This window comes from Triturus cristatus, chromosome 2_1, assembly GCF_964204655.1.
Source record: "Triturus cristatus chromosome 2_1, aTriCri1.1, whole genome shotgun sequence".
Lineage (NCBI taxonomy): Eukaryota > Metazoa > Chordata > Amphibia > Caudata > Salamandridae > Triturus > Triturus cristatus.
The window spans coordinates 462,268,499-462,289,712 of NC_140581.1; positions in this window are offsets into that span (position 1 = coordinate 462,268,499).

Sequence of the window (21,214 nt, forward strand, 5' to 3'; positions counted from 1 at the left end):
TTACAGTGAAGCAAATGCAGGAGGCGTAACAATTGATAGTAAAGATAAAACATACATGCGTAGCAAAAGTGGGTGTAACTAGGCGTAACTAAAGAACGTCATCAGGTATGATGTCATAATAGGGTGGTTCCATGAAAGAATTTCGCAATGTCAGCAGAAATACTTGGCAGAAATGCGCGTGCAGCAGCATGACGTGTGATTGACGTGCAACTAGGGGGTGAAGGGGACTTGACATTTAGCTCTACATGTGGCGACAGAAGTCTGGAGGGTCAAGTCAACCTAATCCCAAATCATATCTAACATCCTATGTTTAAAGAACTATGTTATCCAAAAGAGAGGTCTCTTAGAGTAGAATCTTATTCTATACTGACTATACTGACTGTTAGTGCGTGTACAAGCGTCTAAGTGTCTACACTAGATGCGAGGGCCGAAATCTTTCATAGTAACAGGGCTATGAATTACTTGCATAAAGACAGAGAAGCCGAGCCTTTTGCTCGGTAGCTGGAAGAATGTTTACTTAAACTACTAGACTGGAATGCATTGGGTAGGGAGCGGAGCAGATAATCACAAGGTGAAATACAGTTTTTTGGCAGGCAACAGGCTGATGTCAGGCACCGTTAGCTGTGCAGAGAATGAGGACAAAGTTCATGGATACAGATGCGAGCTCAAACTGGAGCTTTCAGAGGCAGAAGGCAGGAAAAGCTTGATGGCAGAATCAGGGCCTATTTGCCTGGACTGTAAAATGGCATAAGTGAACCATATAAAGGCGGTGGCCTTTCATACTTAGGAATGGAATATCCAGCCCATTCATGGCGGATCTGAAAGAGGACATGTTGGCGGTGGACACACATGTGTTTGCGTCTTCATAACTGGAACTGGAGGGAACATACATGTACTTGTGATTTATACATGAAACCGTTGGGGTCCAAGATAGGGGACATAACTGACCAGAAAAATCCATATTTCCACATTCCCTCCTTGTCCCCTACTTGCCCGTCAAGAGATATCAATCTTCATCAATCCATTGATCTGTTCATATAGCATCATTTGTTCTTCTTTCTTCTTCCGTGATGAATGAAATCTTGGTGGTGGAATACACGATGTGGCACACAGACCACAGATCGCTGGTCCACATTGTAGGCATAGACAGCAACTGAATAATATGAGGAAGCCAATACCTAGGAAGGATAGGACCTTCCATCCAAAGGTAGATAATACACTCCAAAACCAACCGGACCAAGTCCAGGTGCCTGGATTCTGGTGTATCTGGCTTACAATCTTATGAAGGCGAGTTATGGCTTTATATACAGATGGCGAATTTTCTGGTATGAAAATGCAACAACTTGATCCGATGACCCTACAAGCTCCGCCCCTATCGGCCAGGATGACGTCAAGGACAAGACGATTTTGAAGCACAACAATCCGCATAGCAGACTGCTCTTCTGTTAAATTGCCTAAGGCGGAAATAGTTTCGTTCACTACTGCTTCAAGGGTTCTGGTTAATCTACGTATCAGCTTACTATTGGTAACTGTACCTATATAGGGAAAGAGACCTTTATTGAAATCTGTATATTTTTCCCATGCTGTCTCAGTGTAATCGACTATTGGGAGATCTCTCCTTTCTCTATTGTGTACTAAATGAGTATTTCTGTGATAATCAGGAGGAGCTAGGAAAACAGGTGGCAAAAGGAATCCAATGTAGCAGGTACCATCCCAATCTAGTGGCAAACGTATGTATGCCGTCTGACCACATATGAAATAGGAATGGCGGGAAGCTCTAAATGTAGACTTGCCTTGATCACTAAATTCTATTACAGTGGTGCATCTACTATGGCCCATATGCATGGAACCATTCTTTCTTACACATAATTCACCTTTTACTGGAAATACTGACATGGCGGGCAAAATTGGAGTAGCTTCGGATTCGACATTTAAGATCATGAGATTAAGCGTAAAATTACCTAATCCATACACTTCATTTTCTAAATCAGTTCCTGTTCTTTTGGGAAGTCCCTCCTTGTTGGGGTGACAGACTTTGAGTAAAACTAAGTTCAGATTTCCCCATACCCGGTTATTCTGGTAAACTGCAGAATTCGAATCTAGGGAATTAATTAAACTAAACCATGCTCCACAGGAGCCGTTGTGTGTGAACGGGTATGGAAAGAGAGGTAGAATTCCTTTATAGTTCTGATAGGGAGGGAGTCGACCACATATCCAACAATTTGTAGCATTGCTAACCTGATGGGAATGATGTAACATACTAATAAAAGTGTTATTGCGCAGCGCAAATCTATAAAACAATTCATGCGGAGGTAATTCACTAAAAGAATGTTCAGCAGTAACATTATAAACATGTCTAGAAATAGGATAATATGTGTGCAACAATATACTTGCAGTAATTATTAAAAGACTTAAGGAAAACAGAATTAATAACGTCACTGTGCAATGACTATGCAGTGATTTACAGTACGCATGTCGTTTCAGCTTTATCCTTTTGTTTCTTTCTCTGTACAGGTCTAAGGGATACATGTCAGAGACAAATTCGACCGCTTCACCTTGGAGAGGACTTAAACAATCAAATTGCCTGACTGGTTAGACCTGAGTTTTAGTTTATATAGTTCATGGCTATTCAGTTCAACCAAAGGAAGTTTAGAGTCACTCGGGGAAGACACGCAAGGTGTGTCATTTACATCTGACGGTAGTCCATGAAATTTCTTGATATGACTTGAATGTATCCAGCCTTTTCGACCTTCGATCTTTACGGCTGTCCTCGTCGTCAGCAAGACAAGTTGAGGCGACTTCCACCTAGGATCCAGCTGAGACTTCCGATCAAAGTTCCTCACTAGAACTAAATCCCCTGGAATTACGTCATGGGGTTTCACCTCGGTGTTGTCGGGAAAGGCTGCAGCTACCTGTGAACGACAAAATTGTAGTGCAGACATCAAGGAAGCCAAGTAATCTGTCAGCATATTACAGTCAATATCAGTTATTTTTCGTGGTATAGGCGTCCCCCACATATTTGGTGGTCTACCAAAGATCACCTCATAAGGGGATAGCCCTGTTCGAGAGTGTGCTACCATTCTCACGTAAAAAAGTGCAACGGGTAAGGCTACTACCCAGTCGACACCTTTCTCTCTACAAATTTTGGACAATCTAATTTTCAGGGTCTGATTATGTCTTTCTACGAGACCTGCTGCCTCGGGGTGTCGGACACAGTGGAATCTCCACTGATAGCCTAACAAAAGTGAAACGTGTTTCATTAGTTCGGATGAGAACGGCTGACCGTTATCTGAGTAGACAGCACGTGGTAAACCGTACCGTGGGAAGAATTCTCGAACTAACTGTTTGGCAGTAGTCGGGGCAGTGTAATCTGAAACCGGGTATGCCTCTGTCCAACGGGAAAGAGCACAGACAACTACGAGAACATATTTGAATCCTCGACATCGTTCCATCTGGATATAATCCATCTGGAGGGCTTCAAAAGGGTGATCAGGAGGCTGAAATCCACCCTGTTCTACGGGAATGCTTTTACCTGGGTTAAACTGACAACAGATCATACAGGTACGGACTTTTTGTTTAGCTGCTGCTCGTAAATGTTTGTTGAACCAAATGTGTTGGATGCTGTCTAGCATAGCTTTTTCTCCTAGATGTGCTGGACTATGTACAGTGTTAATAACGACTTGGACCATTGAATCAGGAAGGAACCACACAGATTTTTCCTTCGTCATCCATCCTTGATCCGTTTGGATCCCTCCTAATTCAGTCCATTTCTTTATTTCGTCTGGTGTAGCATGTGTCTGTATGTCGATTACGTCAAGAGCGGGATCCTTAACCATCATGCAATGTGTTGGTGTCGGGACTATTGTCTTTGTCATGTCGGATGTTTGAGTTTGAGCAGTCTGTTTAGCTGTTCTGTCAGCTAGATCATTGCCTTGAGAAATGATATCAGTAACTTTCGTATGAGCTTTACATTTCATAATTGATATTGCAGTGGGTAGATGTATTGCATCTAATAAGGCATGAATAAGGGGTCCGTGCTGAATGTGGGCACCGTGAGAAGTTAAATAACCTCTCTCTCGCCACAGCACGCCGAAGTCATGTACAACTCCGAATGCATAACGTGAATCAGTGTATATGTTGACTTTTTTATTTGTGGCTTGAATACAGGCTTGTGTCAGAGCGATGAGCTCTGCTGCTTGAGCGGACAAGGTATTTATGCAATTTGTTTCAATGATTTCAGTGTCTGTTGTGACTGCATAAGCGGCCACTAGTTCTCCTGTACCTGTTCTCATACATGAACCATCTACATACAACGTCAGGTCTGGATCTGACAATGGGACATCTGTCAAGTCTTGTCTAGGTTTCGTCGTGATAGTGATAACTTCAATACAATCATGTGCAAGTGGGTCTGTTCCATTTATAGGTAACAGTGTGGCAGGATTCAATGTACTACAACGTCTGATTTCTATATGTGGCTGAAACAATGTTAATTCGTAACCAGTAAGTCGTGCTATAGTCAAATGTTGTGTTTGTGTGCGGTTCAAGAGAACCTCTACTGCATGTGGTACTTGTACTGTCAATGGATGTCCTAATACTATGGCATCGCTTTGTCTGATTGCTAAAGCTGTTGCTGCCACTGATTTCAGGCACGCAGGCAAAGCCTGGGCTACGGGATCTAATGTACTAGAAAAATAAGCACATGGTTTGTGTGATCCTGCTTGTTCCTGTGTGAGTACTGACAAGGCAGTACCTTCGCGTTCTGTAACGAAGAGTGTAAACTGTTTATTGTAACATGGTGTTGCTAAAACAGGTGCTTGGCATAAGGCTTTCTTTAGGCTTTCAAAAGCTTGTGTATGTTCCTGAGTCCAAGGGAGAACAGTCGATGTGGCTGCCTCCTGTGTTGTCAATTGAATGAGGGGTTTTGCTAGAAATGCATACTGAGGGATCCACTGCCTACAATATGAAGTGAGGCCTATGAAAGCCCGCACCTCCTTTTGTGTCTTGGGTATCGGCATATTTGCAATTAGCTGGATGCGATCTGGTGTAAGCTGCCTTCCCTCCTTGGACAGCGAGTGACCAAGGTAAACAACTCGCTGGACACAGAATTGCAGCTTAGAAGGGGACACCTTGTGCCCTTTTTCGGCCAAAAATTGTAATACCGTCAGTGAGGCTTTTTCACATTCAGGTTCGCTTCTAGCGGTGATCAGCAGATCATCGACATATTGAAGCAGGGCAGTGTTGACTGGCATGTGGATACTGTCAAGTTCTCGTTTCAGTGCTTGGCTATAAATGCTGGGGCTTTCTGTAAATCTTTGAGGTGCGCGTGTGAATTTAAAGCTTCGTCCATTTAAACTAAATCCGAACAAGTATTGGCTTTCCGGATCTATTGGGACACTGAAAAAGGCATTCTTGAGATCAATTACAGTAAAGAATGTTGCTTCGGAATCAATGGCTGTCAGTAATGAAGAAATATCTGGGACTACGGGGTATTGTGGTACTATGCATTTATTTAATTCGCGCAGATCAATAACCAATCGATATACTGGCGGGGCTGTTGGATCGGTTCGTTTAAGAATCAGAATTATCGGTGAATTACATACATTGGAGTCAGTTTCCACAACCACTCCCTGGGTAATAAGCTCGTCAATGATTTGTAGTAAAGCCACTACAGCATCTTGGGGTAACTTGTATTGTCGCATTCGTGGAAGTACCACTCCTGCCTTTAGTGTGACTCGATATGGTGTAATGTTCATGCAACCAACATCTGTAGGGCCTTGTGCCCATAAATGTGTCGGTAAAGTCTGTAGTCGGTGATCCATGTCTCGGGACACGTAGTGCCCTTTGAAATCACGTAAAAATAATCTTACTCCTTCTGGAGAACAACATATTATAGCTCCTAGAGCTTTCAAAGTTTTTATGCCTAACAAGTTTTCTGGACATGATTTAGTAAGTAATAAGTCTGTAGTTCGTGTCAAGGGACCTATCGTAAGTGGAAGAGGCTGTGTTACTTCGTTAATGATAGGTTTTCCTGAAAAACCAAGGGAAACATTCTGTGCGCCTGAGAGGGGTGCCCCTGGAACTTCACTACGTTTTATTGTTGTTCGACTTGCCCCTGTATCAAGCAAGAATTTTCTATCTTGACCTAACAGTTCACTGTGTACATAAGGTCCTTCTTGATCTACAGGGACCTCGATAAGGGGTAAGCCAACTTCCCTCTCTAGGCTGTTTCATGAGTATCGTTGATAATCAGGATAGTCATACTGTGCGGTCTGATACATCTGTCGGGTCGTTGTTTGTGTGGCAGCAATAGGCTGCGGTGGTGGAGCTGGCATAGACTGTTGCGGAGCTGGCATGGACTGTGCATGCTGCGGGGCTCCTTGTTGGTTCTGATCCTGTCTAATTGGTCGTGGTCTTTCTTTTGCGTTACCTATGGCAATATTATGTTTTAAAACTGGACAATCGTGTACATAATGACCTGGCTGTTTACAATAGTTGCACGTCCCTTTAACAGGACCTGTTGAAACACCGGACTGTGTTATACCCTTCTTATGACCGTCAGTTGGTACTGTCTGGGAAACTAGCATTTTCATTTTCGTGTCTTTCATGCGTCTATGTTCATGTTCTTGTTCTTCTCTAATTCTATTGTGATGATACTGTAGCATTTGTAACATTTGCGATGGAGTGTTACCTTGCCAGGTACTTTCGAACTTCAATACTCTATTCTTAACTTGGGGCAAGGCATTTTCAACTAACTTTGTCACAAACAGATGTGGATACGACTCGCTACTTGCTTTTATTCCACTATTTATACCAAAACATTTCTCAAATCTGGAATAAAAATCACTAGTGTCTTCATCTGATTTTTGTTTACAGGCTGAGATTGCACCCCAGTCTTCCTTTTTCGTAGTTAATAAACGTGGCAGTACCTGTACTAGTAGACCTGGTAGTGCTTTGATCTTGTCCCCGAGCCCTGAACCTGGACCTCGAGCTTTTTCTTCGTTTTCTAATGCTGTCCAATCTATCTTCTGGTCTCCCACCTCCCAATCCTTTTCCTTGAGTTTTTCGTAAATGCCCGCAGGCATTAATACCTTCAATATTGTCATAATGTCGGGGTAGGTATATTCTCCCATGAGTAACATATCTTTAATTTCACGGTGGAAACCCGCTGGGTCTTTGTCATGACTGGGTACCACCTTCTTCATTTCCAATAGTTCTATTTTAGATATGGGTGTGTATACAAACACACGTTTAAACTCATTGTCATCACCCTTTATCGGGTGCACTTCGCGTAAGGGATTCTGTCTATCCATGTAATACGTCGTTCTTTCCTTGATGGGTAGTGAGACATGTTCGGGACATACAAAAAGGATGTACTGCTTTCTGGATTCTAGTATTTCTCTAATTAACTTAGTACCGGAACCTCTCCATTTATTCGTGAGTAATTCAGTCAATATATCAGGTAAGGGGCCAGGATCGGAGTGTTGGCTTTTATATAATATAAGGAGTTGTTGAATCATGTAGATACCAGCTAAACGCTGTTCATCTGGGGCGAGGTTTAAAAACGTATGTACTAGTGTATCATCACCATATTTTCCAGGACTATCAACCCAGTGAACGGCTGACCTGGCTAATTCTTGTTCGTCCATAGAATCGAGCATATGATAACCCCTTCGTTCTCGGAGTAATTTGTCAGCGGCTTGGAATGAATGTTCGGGGGACCTTATATTTATTATAGGAGTTTGGAATTTTCTGTTATTATCTGAACGTATCGGACATATCGGATCAGTAAAGCATCTAGTATTATTGCAAGATCTTCCTCTACCTACATAGGCCATAGTTTCTAACTGTCCTTTGGGCAGTTCTAATTCTTCCTCGTCCTCGGTTTGTTCTGGTTCGTCTACTGCTAATCTTTCCTCGTGTATTCGTTCTATTTCTTTGCGGATCTTTCGGCTCATAGCTACTATGCATGATCGCTTATCATGTCTCCCCTCTGATATATTCTGACTCCATGTAGTAAGAATTTGCATTTCTTTCGGATTTACCCCTGGTTGATCTTGATTTCTGATCACACAGTTTATGAGGAAACGTAACAGTTCCCCCTGTATTTCCACCTTTTGGTACTCCATGGCTCTGTTAATACTCTCAGGGTCTCGCCCTGACTGAACAAAATGATATATATTTTCTAAATGTGCAGTCATTCCTGGTAGCTTCCCTAAGTATATTGCAGCTCGTCGGATACGTAATGATGCCAGCATCATTTCGTCCCCTTTTCCGGGCACAGGGTCATATCTACAATCTATTAGAAGTTCCTTGAGCGTGCTGGGAGTTACTAGTTTGGGCGTACGTTGGTGGGCTATTTCTTGAAAGGAAAGTTTATTTGTTCTGGGTGGCGTAGAAAAAATGCTTGATGTACCTCCGGTAGCACCACCTGGGGTGCTGGATGTGAAAGGATTCGTTGAACGAGATATAGCAACCATAGGTGTGGATGCGGATGTAGAAACAGATGTGCTTGCCGGAACTTGTGTCGGAGTTTGCTGTTGCAGAGGAGGAGGGTCTTGGCGTTGAACCCCCTCGGCAGGCGGTCTATGTGGCGCAGCATTAGCATACTCGGGAGCTGCGTCGTCTAAATAAGAGGAAAGAAAAACATCTTCTGCGGTTCTGGGATGCCCTTTGGGATGTGCTTTTATCGGAAACAATGGGGGTGGCAAGTCTCTTGGTATCTCCGGAGTAGCCTTAGGTAGTCCTTCGGCCAGAAGAGGATACATACCATTCACAAGGGCATTTCTTTGTCTGTCTGTTTGTTCTGACTTTACTCGAGTACCTTCTTCAATTAATACACTTTCTCGAACTTTATTTGAATTCTCCTTACTCTTCTCTTCCTGTCTACGTGCTTTTTCTGTACGTCTATATGATTCTTTACGCCATAATTCAATGGCATCTTTCTGTGACTGTCTAGCTTTCCTTTTCCATAATTCTTCCTCTACTTTCACAATGCAATCTGCATCCCAGGTCCCAGCTGCGGGCCACCTCTGACTTTCTGGTAATTCCTTGGTGTAGTCTACCCATAGATCAAGAAATAATATGGCGTCTAGGCCATGTTTATGATACATGAAGTACCCTGGAGTGTCCCTAGGAGGAATGGGAACAGCTTCTTCGAGTACCCCTTTTCTGGTTGTGATCTGTCTTAATTTCGAAAAGAGCGGCATATTGAGAACTGATCTGATACCTAATTTTGAACACGTTTAATACCATAAAACACAATAACGAACAGTCATTCACACCACAATATACAGAACGTATTTAAAACATTTTAACATTTAACATTTAATGAATAAACAATGATGGCCGTTCACTAAGCATAATACTCGATACTAACTAGATAAATTCTGAATTACATACTAGACATACTTGATATACTGCTAAACAGTACAGATACACTGCTGAAACAGTGCAGACCGGATTTGTGTACCCAAACCCGTCTTGACCGGCACAACCTATGTGCACGTCAGAACGCCTCCCCGATAATGGTACTCACCGGGTAGCTCGGAACGGAAGGCCTCGGAACTGAACTGAACTTGAACCGGACTGGACTCGACTCGGAACTTCGGAAACTTCGGAAACTGGTGGGCCTCTGTATACCTCGGATCTTGCTCTCTCAGCTAGGCTCTGGTCGGGATACTTCGCACTTCTCACCGCCTCGTCTGGGTGTTGATCGCAGCCTCAGTTACCCCCGCTCGGCAGGAGGGAGATACAGGAAATCCTGTGGGTACGCGTTGTTGTCCGTCCAGCTGTGACAGGAGACCGGGCCTGCAACGCACCGCCGGCGCGTGAGATGAGAAAGTGTCCCTGTTCGGGCGCCATTCATGTGGTAAATAATTTAATTACCGGGACTTAATTTGATGCGGAAAATCTATAACAATAGCTCAGTAAAATAAGAGGCAGAATCCGTGGTATTAGAGGTTCGGAACGGGCTTTATTCCATAATCAATTTAAATCGATGAGCTCCAGATTCCATCACCACGAAGGTTCAGGAAGTGAAGACCGTACTTTATTGATAGGTAATCATTTTTATACAATAGGCATTACAGTGAAGCAAATGCAGGAGGCGTAACAATTGATAGTAAAGATAAAACATACATGCGTAGCAAAAGTGGGTGTAACTAGGCGTAACTAAAGAACGTCATCAGGTATGATGTCATAATAGGGTGGTTCCATGAAAGAATTTCGCAATGTCAGCAGAAATACTTGGCAGAAATGCGCGCGCAGCAGCATGACGTGTGATTGACGTGCAACTAGGGGGTGAAGGGGACTTGACATTTAGCTCTACATGTGGCGACAGAAGTCTGGAGGGTCAAGTCAACCTAATCCCAAATCATATCTAACATCCTATGTTTAAAGAACTATGTTATCCAAAAGAGAGGTCTCTTAGAGTAGAATCTTATTCTATACTGACTATACTGACTGTTAGTGCGTGTACAAGCGTCTAAGTGTCTACACTAGATGCGAGGGCCGAAATCTTTCATAGTAACAGGGCTATGAATTACTTGCATAAAGACAGAGAAGCCGAGCCTTTTGCTCGGTAGCTGGAAGAATGTTTACTTAAACTACTAGACTGGAATGCATTGGGTAGGGAGCGGAGCAGATAATCACAAGGTGAAATACAGTTTTTTGGCAGGCAACAGGCTGATGTCAGGCACCGTTAGCTGTGCAGAGAATGAGGACAAAGTTCATGGATACAGATGCGAGCTCAAACTGGAGCTTTCAGAGGCAGAAGGCAGGAAAAGCTTGATGGCAGAATCAGGGCCTATTTGCCTGGACTGTAAAATGGCATAAGTGAACCATATAAAGGCGGTGGCCTTTCATACTTAGGAATGGAATATCCAGCCCATTCATGGCGGATCTGAAAGAGGACATGTTGGCGGTGGACACACATGTGTTTGCGTCTTCATAACTGGAACTGGAGGGAACATACATGTACTTGTGATTTATACATGAAACCGTTGGGGTCCAAGATAGGGGACATAACTGACCAGAAAAATCCATATTTCCACAAAGGGACACCAAACAGGCCGGGATGTTTCTGATACGCGCATTCACTACCAGGTGGGCTATCTCGCGGATGTTGTCCGGACCCTGGCGGTGGGATGGGATGTATGTTTGTAAAGCGCTCGAATGCCATGGCGTTTTGGCGCTAGTGTTTGTGAGAAGGAGTACGGCCCGTATTACCGGGGAGACTGAATGGAGGAAAACAGCCATGTTTTCAAGTCCTTCCTAAAGAGCTGCTGGTTAAGTTGGAGTCTCATAGCCATTGGCATTTTGTTCCATAGCTTTGCCGCACAGTTTGATAGAGTCCTACCACCCCTTTTTGCCAGCTTGATTTCAATAGTAAGGATAAGACCCAAATTTGCGGATCTAAGAGCTTGAGAGGGGATGTAAGATGGGAATATTTTTTTAATATCCTCTGCTCCACAACCGTAAAGTGCCTTGTGTGCCAGGCACAAGGCCTTGACTTCCACCCTCTGCTGGATAGGAAGCCAGTACAGTAACTTAATTCCTGCTGAAGTTGATTGTCCCTTCGGAATGTTTAAAAGGAGATGTGCTGCAGCGTTCTGTAAAGACTGCAGTTTCCTCATCTGAGTCTTATCAATGCCCAGAAAAAGGGCATTGCAGTAATCCAGCTTGGACAGGAAGAGAGCCACCACCACCGTCTTTTGCAGTTCTTGTGAAATAAAAGGAAAAATAATTCTCAAAGTTTTTAGTAAAAAGAAGCAAGAGAAAGTGAGACTGAGGCAGAGAAATTCAGCTGGTCATCGAAGATGACTCCGAGCTTTCTGATCTTAGAAACAGGGCACGGGCATTCCCCGGCCTCAACCGGCCACCAGGAGGCACTCCACAGGGAACAGCCCTGGCCAAACTCAATCACCTCCGTTTTATTGGGGTTAATTTTCAGGAAGCTATGGTTCATCCAGGTCATGATCTCAGAGAGACATGCGTGAAAACTGATGGATGTGGCCTCAGGCTGATGGGATATTGAGATTACAAGCTGAGAATCATCAGTATAAGAGACCAGGACAAACCCATGCCTCTTGATAAGTCTGGCCAACAGAGTGACGTAGATGTTGAACATTGTCGGGGATAGGGCCGATCCCTGTGGGACCCCACATGGAAGATGGAAACTATCAGATTGCAGACCATCCCAATGTAGACTCTGCTCTCTCGCCTCCAAGAACGAGGAGAGGAGAGACAAGGCAGTGTCCTCGACCCCCACATCCTTCAGCCGCTGCACTAACACCGTGTGATTCACGGTGTCAAATGCTGCTGACAGGTCTAGGAGTACGAGGACCGCTCTGCCCCCTCCAGCAACAATTCTCCGGTTCTCTTCCGTTGCAATAATCATGGCTGATTCGGTAGAATGACGGGACCGAAAGCCATGCTGCGTGGCAAATGAATCCGACCTGGTCTGGGTCGATGAGACCTGGTAGGTGGGGCTCCAAGCGATTCGCCAGAATTTTCATGAATAGTTTGGCGTCTGTATTCAGCAGGGCAATAGGGCGGAAGGAGGCAGGCTGAGTCGGGTCCTTGCCTGGCTTGGGAATAAGCACTATTTCCACATCGTAGGAGAGAGGCCTGAATGATCGGTAAAGCTATTAAAGAGGTGGAGCAAATGGTACCGCAGTTGGGGATAAAAAAAACAATAAAAAGTGACCGGCAGACCTCCAGGGCCCGGGGTTTTGCCTACCGGGAGCTGTTTCAGGGCTTTAGCGATTTCTTCATGGAAGATCGGATCATCGAGCAACTTTGCGAAGTAGGGATCGATAGGGTCCCAGGAACATAAGTCTAGAAAGGTCGCAACACAGTCTGGAGGGCAAGGGGCAGGATCATAGAGTTCCCTGTAGAAGTCCTCCAGCGTAAGGCTCTTATCAAGTTCTGAGATGGCCCAAGAGCCATCCGGTCTCTGGAGTCTAGCGATGTGAGATCGAGCAGTCTGGGCCAAAAGGCGCCTTGCAAGGCATGCCCCGACCTTATCACTGCTCATATGAAACTTTTGTTTGAGAGTGACTAAAAGCCTTTCCCCCTTGTTGGTTCGCTGAAGGCATAGCTAGCCGCAGAGGTCTGCAAGGTGTCGCTTGTTGCTAAGGGACGGATGCGCATGGTCCCTGTGCTCCAGGTCTTTAATATCCCTGGAAAGGTTGGATTCAACCAGGTGTGCCTCCCTGGACCGGGCAATGGATATTGAGGTAATAACCCCCCGAATGGTAGCTTTGAAAGCATCCCAATGGTCATCTGCAGTGGTGTTAGAGAGCGAGTTGGCGACGAAGAGGGCCTTAATTTCTTTGCGAACATCCGTGACACCGACAGGATCGTGAAGGACCTGCCGGGGCAGCCGCCATCGAGGGAGAGGTTCCATCGAGCGTCCGGAGGTTGAAGTGTAAGCAAGACATGAGCGTGGTCTGAGATCGATATATCGGAGATTTACGCAGAGCGTAACTGACGGATCAGGGGGAGCGATAAGAAAAAGTAAGCAATGCGTGAATAGGAGCGGTGCACGTGAGAGAAGAAGGAGTAATCGCGGGAGTCCAGGTGTAGATGTCTCCAGGCGTCAACAAGGCCAGAGTCGGTAAGGGCGTCCCGCAGCGACGCCGACATTCCCCGGTCGCATGGTGCGCCTGCACAGTACGGTCCCTCTTAGGGTCCCAAACCAAGTTAAAATCACCGCCAAGGACAATAGTAGTGAGGGAGCGGAGAAGGGCTCCCAAATTCAAACGAAGGAATGCGTCTTGTTTCTGGTTGGGAGCATATACATTAATGAAAGTGTAGGAACCCGGCTCCCAAATCATATGGACCGTGAGATATCTCCCCTCAGCTTCAGCTGTACCTTGATGGTCGCTTCTCGCCAGCCTGCCTTATAGAAAATGGCCACACTGCAAGTCTTGGGAGGAGAGCATGCCCAGTATTGGATGGGGTACCTACGGTGGGACATAAGGTGGGTGTTGGAAGAAAGCAGGTGGGTTTCCTGAAGGAAAACTACATTGGGATCGTAGTGGAGCAGATAACGCCAAATCTGACTACGCTTTTTAGGGGAGTTCAGCCTCTTCACATTAAGGGAGAGGAATTTGACCATATTTGTCATACAACGGAGAAAGGAGTAGCTCCTGTCGCCTCCACCCAGCCGGGAGCCAAGTCAACCCAGGTCATGTCAGCAGTCAGGTGCACCCCAACAGGTCCCCGTAAGACAGCCCCCAAGAACAGGGAGGGTGTAGTCCTCCATGGACGCGCAGCAAAGAGAGGTTGGCATGGAGACAGAGGAGGCAGGGAGAGAATCAGGGAGGGGACATAGTCAGACCAACAGTCGATCACACCAAACTATAGAGGACCCCCCAAACCACCTCTGAATGATTGCAGCGTCACAGCCCCTAGCAAAGGCACGTTCAAAGGGGGCAAAAGAGAAAGAAGAGTGAAAAACGATAAGGAGGAAATAGAGAGAAAAAAACAACCGGCCAACTGGGCCAAGTGAGTACAGAGTCTAATGGAGACAGTCCAGGATCCCGAAGGTGGACCATTTCGGAGACATCACTCTCCTTTGGGATGTGGGGGGGCAGCTGACACACAGGGAGTCGAGAGCCACCGCCGTCCGCATCCCGTGTAGCAGTGGAATAAGCGAAAGGCAACCAGACCACTGGGCACAGGCTACGGGGATCACCAGAGAGGGGTCAGAGGTGAAATGTTGCATAAATCCAGGTATCTAGATCGGAAGTGACAGGGAGCCACTCAGGGAGCAGACGTGGCCGATGATATCCTGCATGGTCTGCGAGGATTCGAGACCCAGTGATCGGTGTCTGGACTTGGGAGGAGGGACTGTAGACCACTCAGGATGGAAAGCCCCAGGCAATCGTGCACAGGAGGAAGGGAGGTCATCATCTTCAGCCTCATCAGGAAGATGGAGGAGCTGCCGCGCCTCCCGCAAGGACCGAAGGACCCGGCGATGACCCTCACAGGGGAATATCAGAGCAAACGGATGGCCCCATTGGCATTTAAACCCAAGGTCTCTGAGTTTGTCCGTTACAGGTTTGAACTCCTTCCTTCTTCGGAGTGTGGAGGGAGCCAGGTCCTTGAAAGATTTGTATGGACAGTCCATTGTAGGAGACTGACTTGACCCCCTGTGCCTTTTGAAGGATGGCCTCATTGTCGGCGAAAAAGTGGATTCTTGTGATGATATCCGGAACTAATTTGGGGCAATTGCGGGGGTCAGGTACATGATGCGCTCTGTTAAGCATTGGTGGGGAGGGACTTTCACCCTCCCGTACAGCATGCAGGAGGTCCGCAGTGTATTTCAAGATATCCGCCCCTTCCGTACCCAAAGGAACATCTCTGATGCGTAAATTATTCCACCGACTGCGGTTCTCCAAATCCTTTTGCTTCAGCTGTAAGGAGATGTTTTGGTCCTCGAGCTCAGATACCTTGTGCCAGAGGTGTTCGAGGTATTCCGTCTGGGTGTCCATGGTACGTTCAAGACCATCCACCCTATCGCCTATCTTTGTGACCTCTTTGCGGATGTCCTGGAGCCCAGCCTTAAAATCCTGCCGGAGGGCGCCAATCTCATCTTTAATCTCCTGCAGAAAGGAGGACATAAATGCCTGGGTGATGGGTACGCCGGGGGCAGCCAACCGAGCGGGCGGTGTAGAAGAGGAGGAGTCCCCCTGTGACTGCGGGGTCACCTTAGACTACATAGAAGTGACCGGGTTGTCGTGGGTGGCCGCAGAGTCAGTGTCTTTGTTGCCCCTGTTTTCGGGAGGCAAGGCGGCCAGGAGAAGGGAGGCCAAGTACCCAGCTGTGAAAAAGGGAGTACCGGGGAAGCCAGGAGTTCAAGGGTGGAGGAGGTGCAAAGAGAGGCCCCTTGGGGAGGGTGATGATGATGATGGGCCAAGAGGTAAGAGGCCACTCCTCAATATGTTACTGTCCAGGTCCGACCCCCGAAAGAGACAGAGGAAGCGCCAGACACAGCAGGGCTCACAGGGCCAACCAGGAGGGAGATCTCGATAGGCCAACCACCACCAAGTAGACAGTATTTTTCATGGAGGGGCCCACTGAAGGGCTTAAAATAATTATGATTGGAATGGTTCTGGCACACACCCACTGGAGGGTTAAAATAAATAATAAGGGACTACGAATTCCAGCATGCCCTGTGAGAACGAACCCACTGGAGAGGCCCACCGGAGGGCAATTATTTAATCAGCATGCAGAGGAGAGTGAAGTCCTGCAGTGTTTCCAGATCTATTCAGAAATGCCTGTGAACAAGAATCATGAGATTCAAAACACGTAAAGCGAATGAATTCTTTCTGAAATGCAAAATGCTGTTTGCCTCAAATAAAAGACTCTGCTGAGTTCGTCTGTCTTGAGAGCGCGTCTTTAATGAGGGCAACCTTGTGATGATGATGATATATATATATATATATATATATATCAATCAAAAGAAACATCCCACTCCACCAAAGAAGAAGAGGCACGTACTCGAGGTAGGTAGGAATAGGGCTCATTTATTATAATTTAATAATTCAGGTCTCCCTCGACCCCGCTTTAGCTGAGAGATACGCGTTTCGGCTGTGCAGCAGCATTTATCAGTCTTATATATATATACTGTTTTATATGTCTGCATATACACATTGTTTTCACAAGATGGTGGAGCTTTTCGTTCTGTTTACTGTCCTTATATTGCTAATCATTTTTACCTGCTTCTGTCTATTGATCATCGCAGAACATATATTCTATACAAGAATTGTGCTTGTGCAATAAATATTGAAAACGCCCCATTGAGTATTCCTTGTATACTTCTCTGAGAGTAAGAGTAACTGAGTGAAATGTGTTTAGATCTGTTACCATGAGCCCTGACAGGGGTTCAGGATTGTCATGTTCTGTGGTTACCAAAACCATTTGCTACCTGTTTAGGTTTAGGAGTGCATCTAGTGGCACTGTGGGCTAGCTGGTCCCTAGGACAACAATTCCTGCGAAGGTTCGTAGAATCAGGCTGGCACCATACCTATGTTTATGTTGCCCAACATACATGCAGTTCCTGCTGGGAAGTAGAGAACTACACAGCAGACAACATCTGAATCTGACAGTTCACCAACCAACGAGAAAAGAAACAGATGCCCTGACTTATATCCAGAGCTGCCAATGACATAAAGTTACACACATATTGGCCTTGAACTTGATCAGGTTTAATTATAACTTGCAGTTAAGCATTTTGTAAAGTGAATAGTGGCAAAATGGGTACTCTTCAATAATTTAGGAAGGTAGCTGAAAAGAGGAGAATAGTAGCCTTCTTTACACAACTTCCCAGGCTGAACTTAGGGTGCTGAGAAATTTCTTTTCTTTGGAGTTGTACAGGTTGGAGTGTATACATGTTTCGATTTGGCCGTGTGGGCAGAGGGGAGATATGTTGAGTGGCGTTTTAGGCAAGTCAGGTGGGAGTTACTCATTGGTAAGTTTTCCTGAACTTGTTCTGCAGGCCACATCGCCTCATGGAAGGACGTTCTAATTGGCATACTAGTGATGGTGCGGGTTACCAGCTCGGGTAACACACACATACTATTTACTCACCTGGGCCCATAACATTCATACAAATAAGCTAGCAAAACCCGCTGGCATCAATTTTAGGTTTACCTGTAAATCTGTATTTACCCTTACCAAAATCTTACCAACTCAATATCCTTGTCAAAAGTTTCCTCTAGTCAATGAATCAGGTTGCTGAGTTAGTTTAAGTAGAAATGACATTAACTTTACCTCCAAATAACCACAAAGTTTTAAAAATCTTTATCTAATCAATTATTTTGCGAGTGAAAAAAATCAAATACAGTTAACACCTTCTTCCTTCAGGAAGATTTTAAAGTCAAGTAAAGCAAAGTCACAATAAAAGATCAATGATGACGGTACCTGAAGAGGGAGAAAACAGAGAGCAGTACAGGGATATACTACACAGAATTTATAATTACCTAGTATAATGCGATGACAGAACCCCTGGCCTAGGAGTCGGGTGAAGATTTCCCGAACAGGACAGAGAGATAAAGATCAAGACAGGTTCAGGCGCCTGCGTCGCACCCCTCTCTGGCACTACTCTCCTCGAATAGTTCTTCCACAAATCCCCTTCTAGATGATAGGCTTCCGATCAACTCATTCTCTCAAGCAGGGTCTCTGCCATCTGGAATCTGGAATCAGCATAGAGTCTGTGGCTGTCCCCTGCATCTGTGATGACGGTGTCAACTCCTTCTGCAACTAACTAAACTTACCTCAATTATACTATTCTACGTGTATGTTCCACCCCCTGTGTTTCAATATCATGAAAACCCCTACTTCTGATTGGGCAAGGCAAAGGGAGGAGGTCATCACACCGTACTAGATGTAATATTATACTTAGGGTCCTTTGTCTAATGTTCCCGCCCCTTAAATCGTTTTTCCAAGCTTTATTCCCACCCGCATTTCACTTTATAATCAATACATTTTGATACACTTGTTCTAATATTCTCCCTTTTTCCGGGTCAATAGGTTGAGCTCTCCAGTGTGGCCTTGGCTGTGTTTCAACTTTGCCATCATGGTTCCGGGCAGGTTTCTGTGCGCCTGCACGCAAGTCAGGTGGGGTAGGGATTTCAGTCACCCTCTGAGTCCCAAATATGAACTAATAATAAATTCAGAAAAGACACATTAGAATACGAAAATAAATGATTTCACTGTATACCTCTTACTCTATCCCCATTTACTTATTTAAATCTTTCGCATTAGTGTTTAGTAGAACTTATAAGGTTTAGTTTAAGCAATAGCATGCGCATTAACATGTGAGTTTCAAGCGGCTATTTTAAGAGCCATTGCGCAGCTGCAAAGTTTCCCTCCAAGCATAGAAGACGTCATACTACGTAGATGCAGTAGACGCATGCGCAGTGAAAATCCTGCGTTTTTGGCGGCCATTTTAAGACACTCGGGTTACTGGTTAGTAATACACATATGAAAGCTTCCCCTAGATACAGTATGTCGGGTGTAATGCAATATTAGTATTTACAAAACAGGTTAGTTACGTTATTACGTGTTATTTGAGAGGATTGCATACAAGCAAGTCTCTTTTAAACGAAACCTTGCTCCTTCACTAGTCAACTTGATCTGTAGTGAAGGTAGGTGTCGGACATTAGCGGACTCGGACACAGTAATAAGTCTGTGCCAAAAGTACTGTGATGGTAGGGCACTTCATTTTAAAAGCTTCATTTTTTGAAAAATCACTGCTTTTTAGCACATTGAGATTCCTAATTTGTTTAGAAGGACTCTTGATAGAAATCTTTTTTTTAAATAAAGTCTCATTGTTTTTCACTTGGTGGAATTACTTACCTGGTGATTTTATGCAAAGGGAGAATATGTGTTTGTAAGGGAGGAACTAAATGTAATATCTGTGTTCTTGACTGCACCAGAGAGCGACATTTTTCCTCTCCGCTGCCACCGTAAAGACACCATTTTGGCTAGTGCTCTAGCGTTCGGGCTAACTGGCAAACATCCTCCTTTCCTTCCACTATTTAATATTGGGGACACCATGGATGCACGGCAGACTCAGACACTGAAACAAGTCTGTGCTAAAAGAACTGTGATGGTAGGGCTCTTTGTTTTAAATGCTTTTTTTTTTTATAATCACCGTGTTTTTTAGCACATCGAGATTCTGAATCTGTTTAGAAGGACTCTTGATTGAAATCTTTTTTTTTAAAATGGTCTCGGGGGAATTACTTACCTGGTAATTTTCTGCCAAGGGGGATATGTGTTTGTAAGGGGGGAACTAAATGTAATATCTGTGTTTTTGACTGCACCAGAGAGGGCCATTTTTCCGTCGCTGTTGCAACTGCAGAGATGCCATTTTGGTTAGCACTCTAGCAGCCCGGCTAACGGGCAAATTTCCTCCTTTCCCTCCACTTTCCCTTCACTATGTAATGTCAGCCACACCACAGATGCACCACGGACACATAGCGTGCGCACACAGCAGACGCACCGCTGCATGCCGAAGGTACATCAAAGGCAAGCCCGTCTGCGCCGGTCCTCGTCTGGATCACTGCCAGACACGCTGCCCAATTGGCCAATCCACCCCACAGTTGAGGACTTAGTCTAGAGAAATGCTTCTTACCTTAAGAAATGACATGTGTTCTCCTTTGCAACCTTTTAACCCTGTATATTTATTAGCAAAATGTGGTGTGTGTGCGATGACTGTGAGCAGATTTTAAAAAATCCCCCGAGGGGCCCACTTGTAGAAAAGTTACCCATTGTACCCATAGTGAGTCTTCTAATCTATTTACAACCCACCCAAACAATGTATGTCCGGCATTCAGAGCCTGCCTCATTAAGTGTAGGTCACTCCCCAAACACTCTTTAGATGTGCTTAACTTACTCTCTGATAATAAGTGGGATTTCATACTTTTGACAGAAACATGGCTGAAGGAAACCTCTGCTCCAGACTTAGCTCTAGCCATTCCCTCTGGATATCGTATCCCACATGTTAATCGGGATGGTAAAAAAAGGGGAAGAGAAGTCACCATTATTTTTAGAGAAACTTTTAAAGGGACCTCCATCCCATTGAGGAAAATAGAGGGTTTTGAGGGCCGTATTTTTAGCTTCAAGCTAGTTCCTTCTTTTTGCTTCTCATGAAGTCTGATGTACAGGCTTCCTGACTGCTCAAACAACTATGTTTCCCAATTGTTTGATGCTATTGCTCAGCTTTCTAAACAATACTCAAATGCTACAGTCCTGGGGGATGTAATATACATATGGATGACCTTAAATGCTCTCAGGCAGAGATGGTTAGCCTCACTCTGGCAGGTATGACCCTCCCACAACGGGTTAGATCGTCCACGCATAAAGCAGGGCATATGATTGATCTGATCTTTCTAATATTTGCAACATGCTGGTTTTGCCAAAACAAAGTCTCACCTGGTCAGGCCATTTCTTAGTCCCTTTCTCCTTTAAAGGGACACTGAATCAGTGGAAAGAAGATAAGTCCCCTTTTCTTTCTACATGGTAGCATAAGATTGAGGAGGTATCCCTTTTCCTAAAGCTACATTCTTCGACACCCTCTCTCACAGGAGCCCTTGACAGGGATGTAACCAATTTCAATAAATGGATAATTAACGGCCTTGACTCTGTGGCTTCATTAAAACCCCAGGTAACAAAAAGGTCCACGTCCTTAGCCACTGTGGTT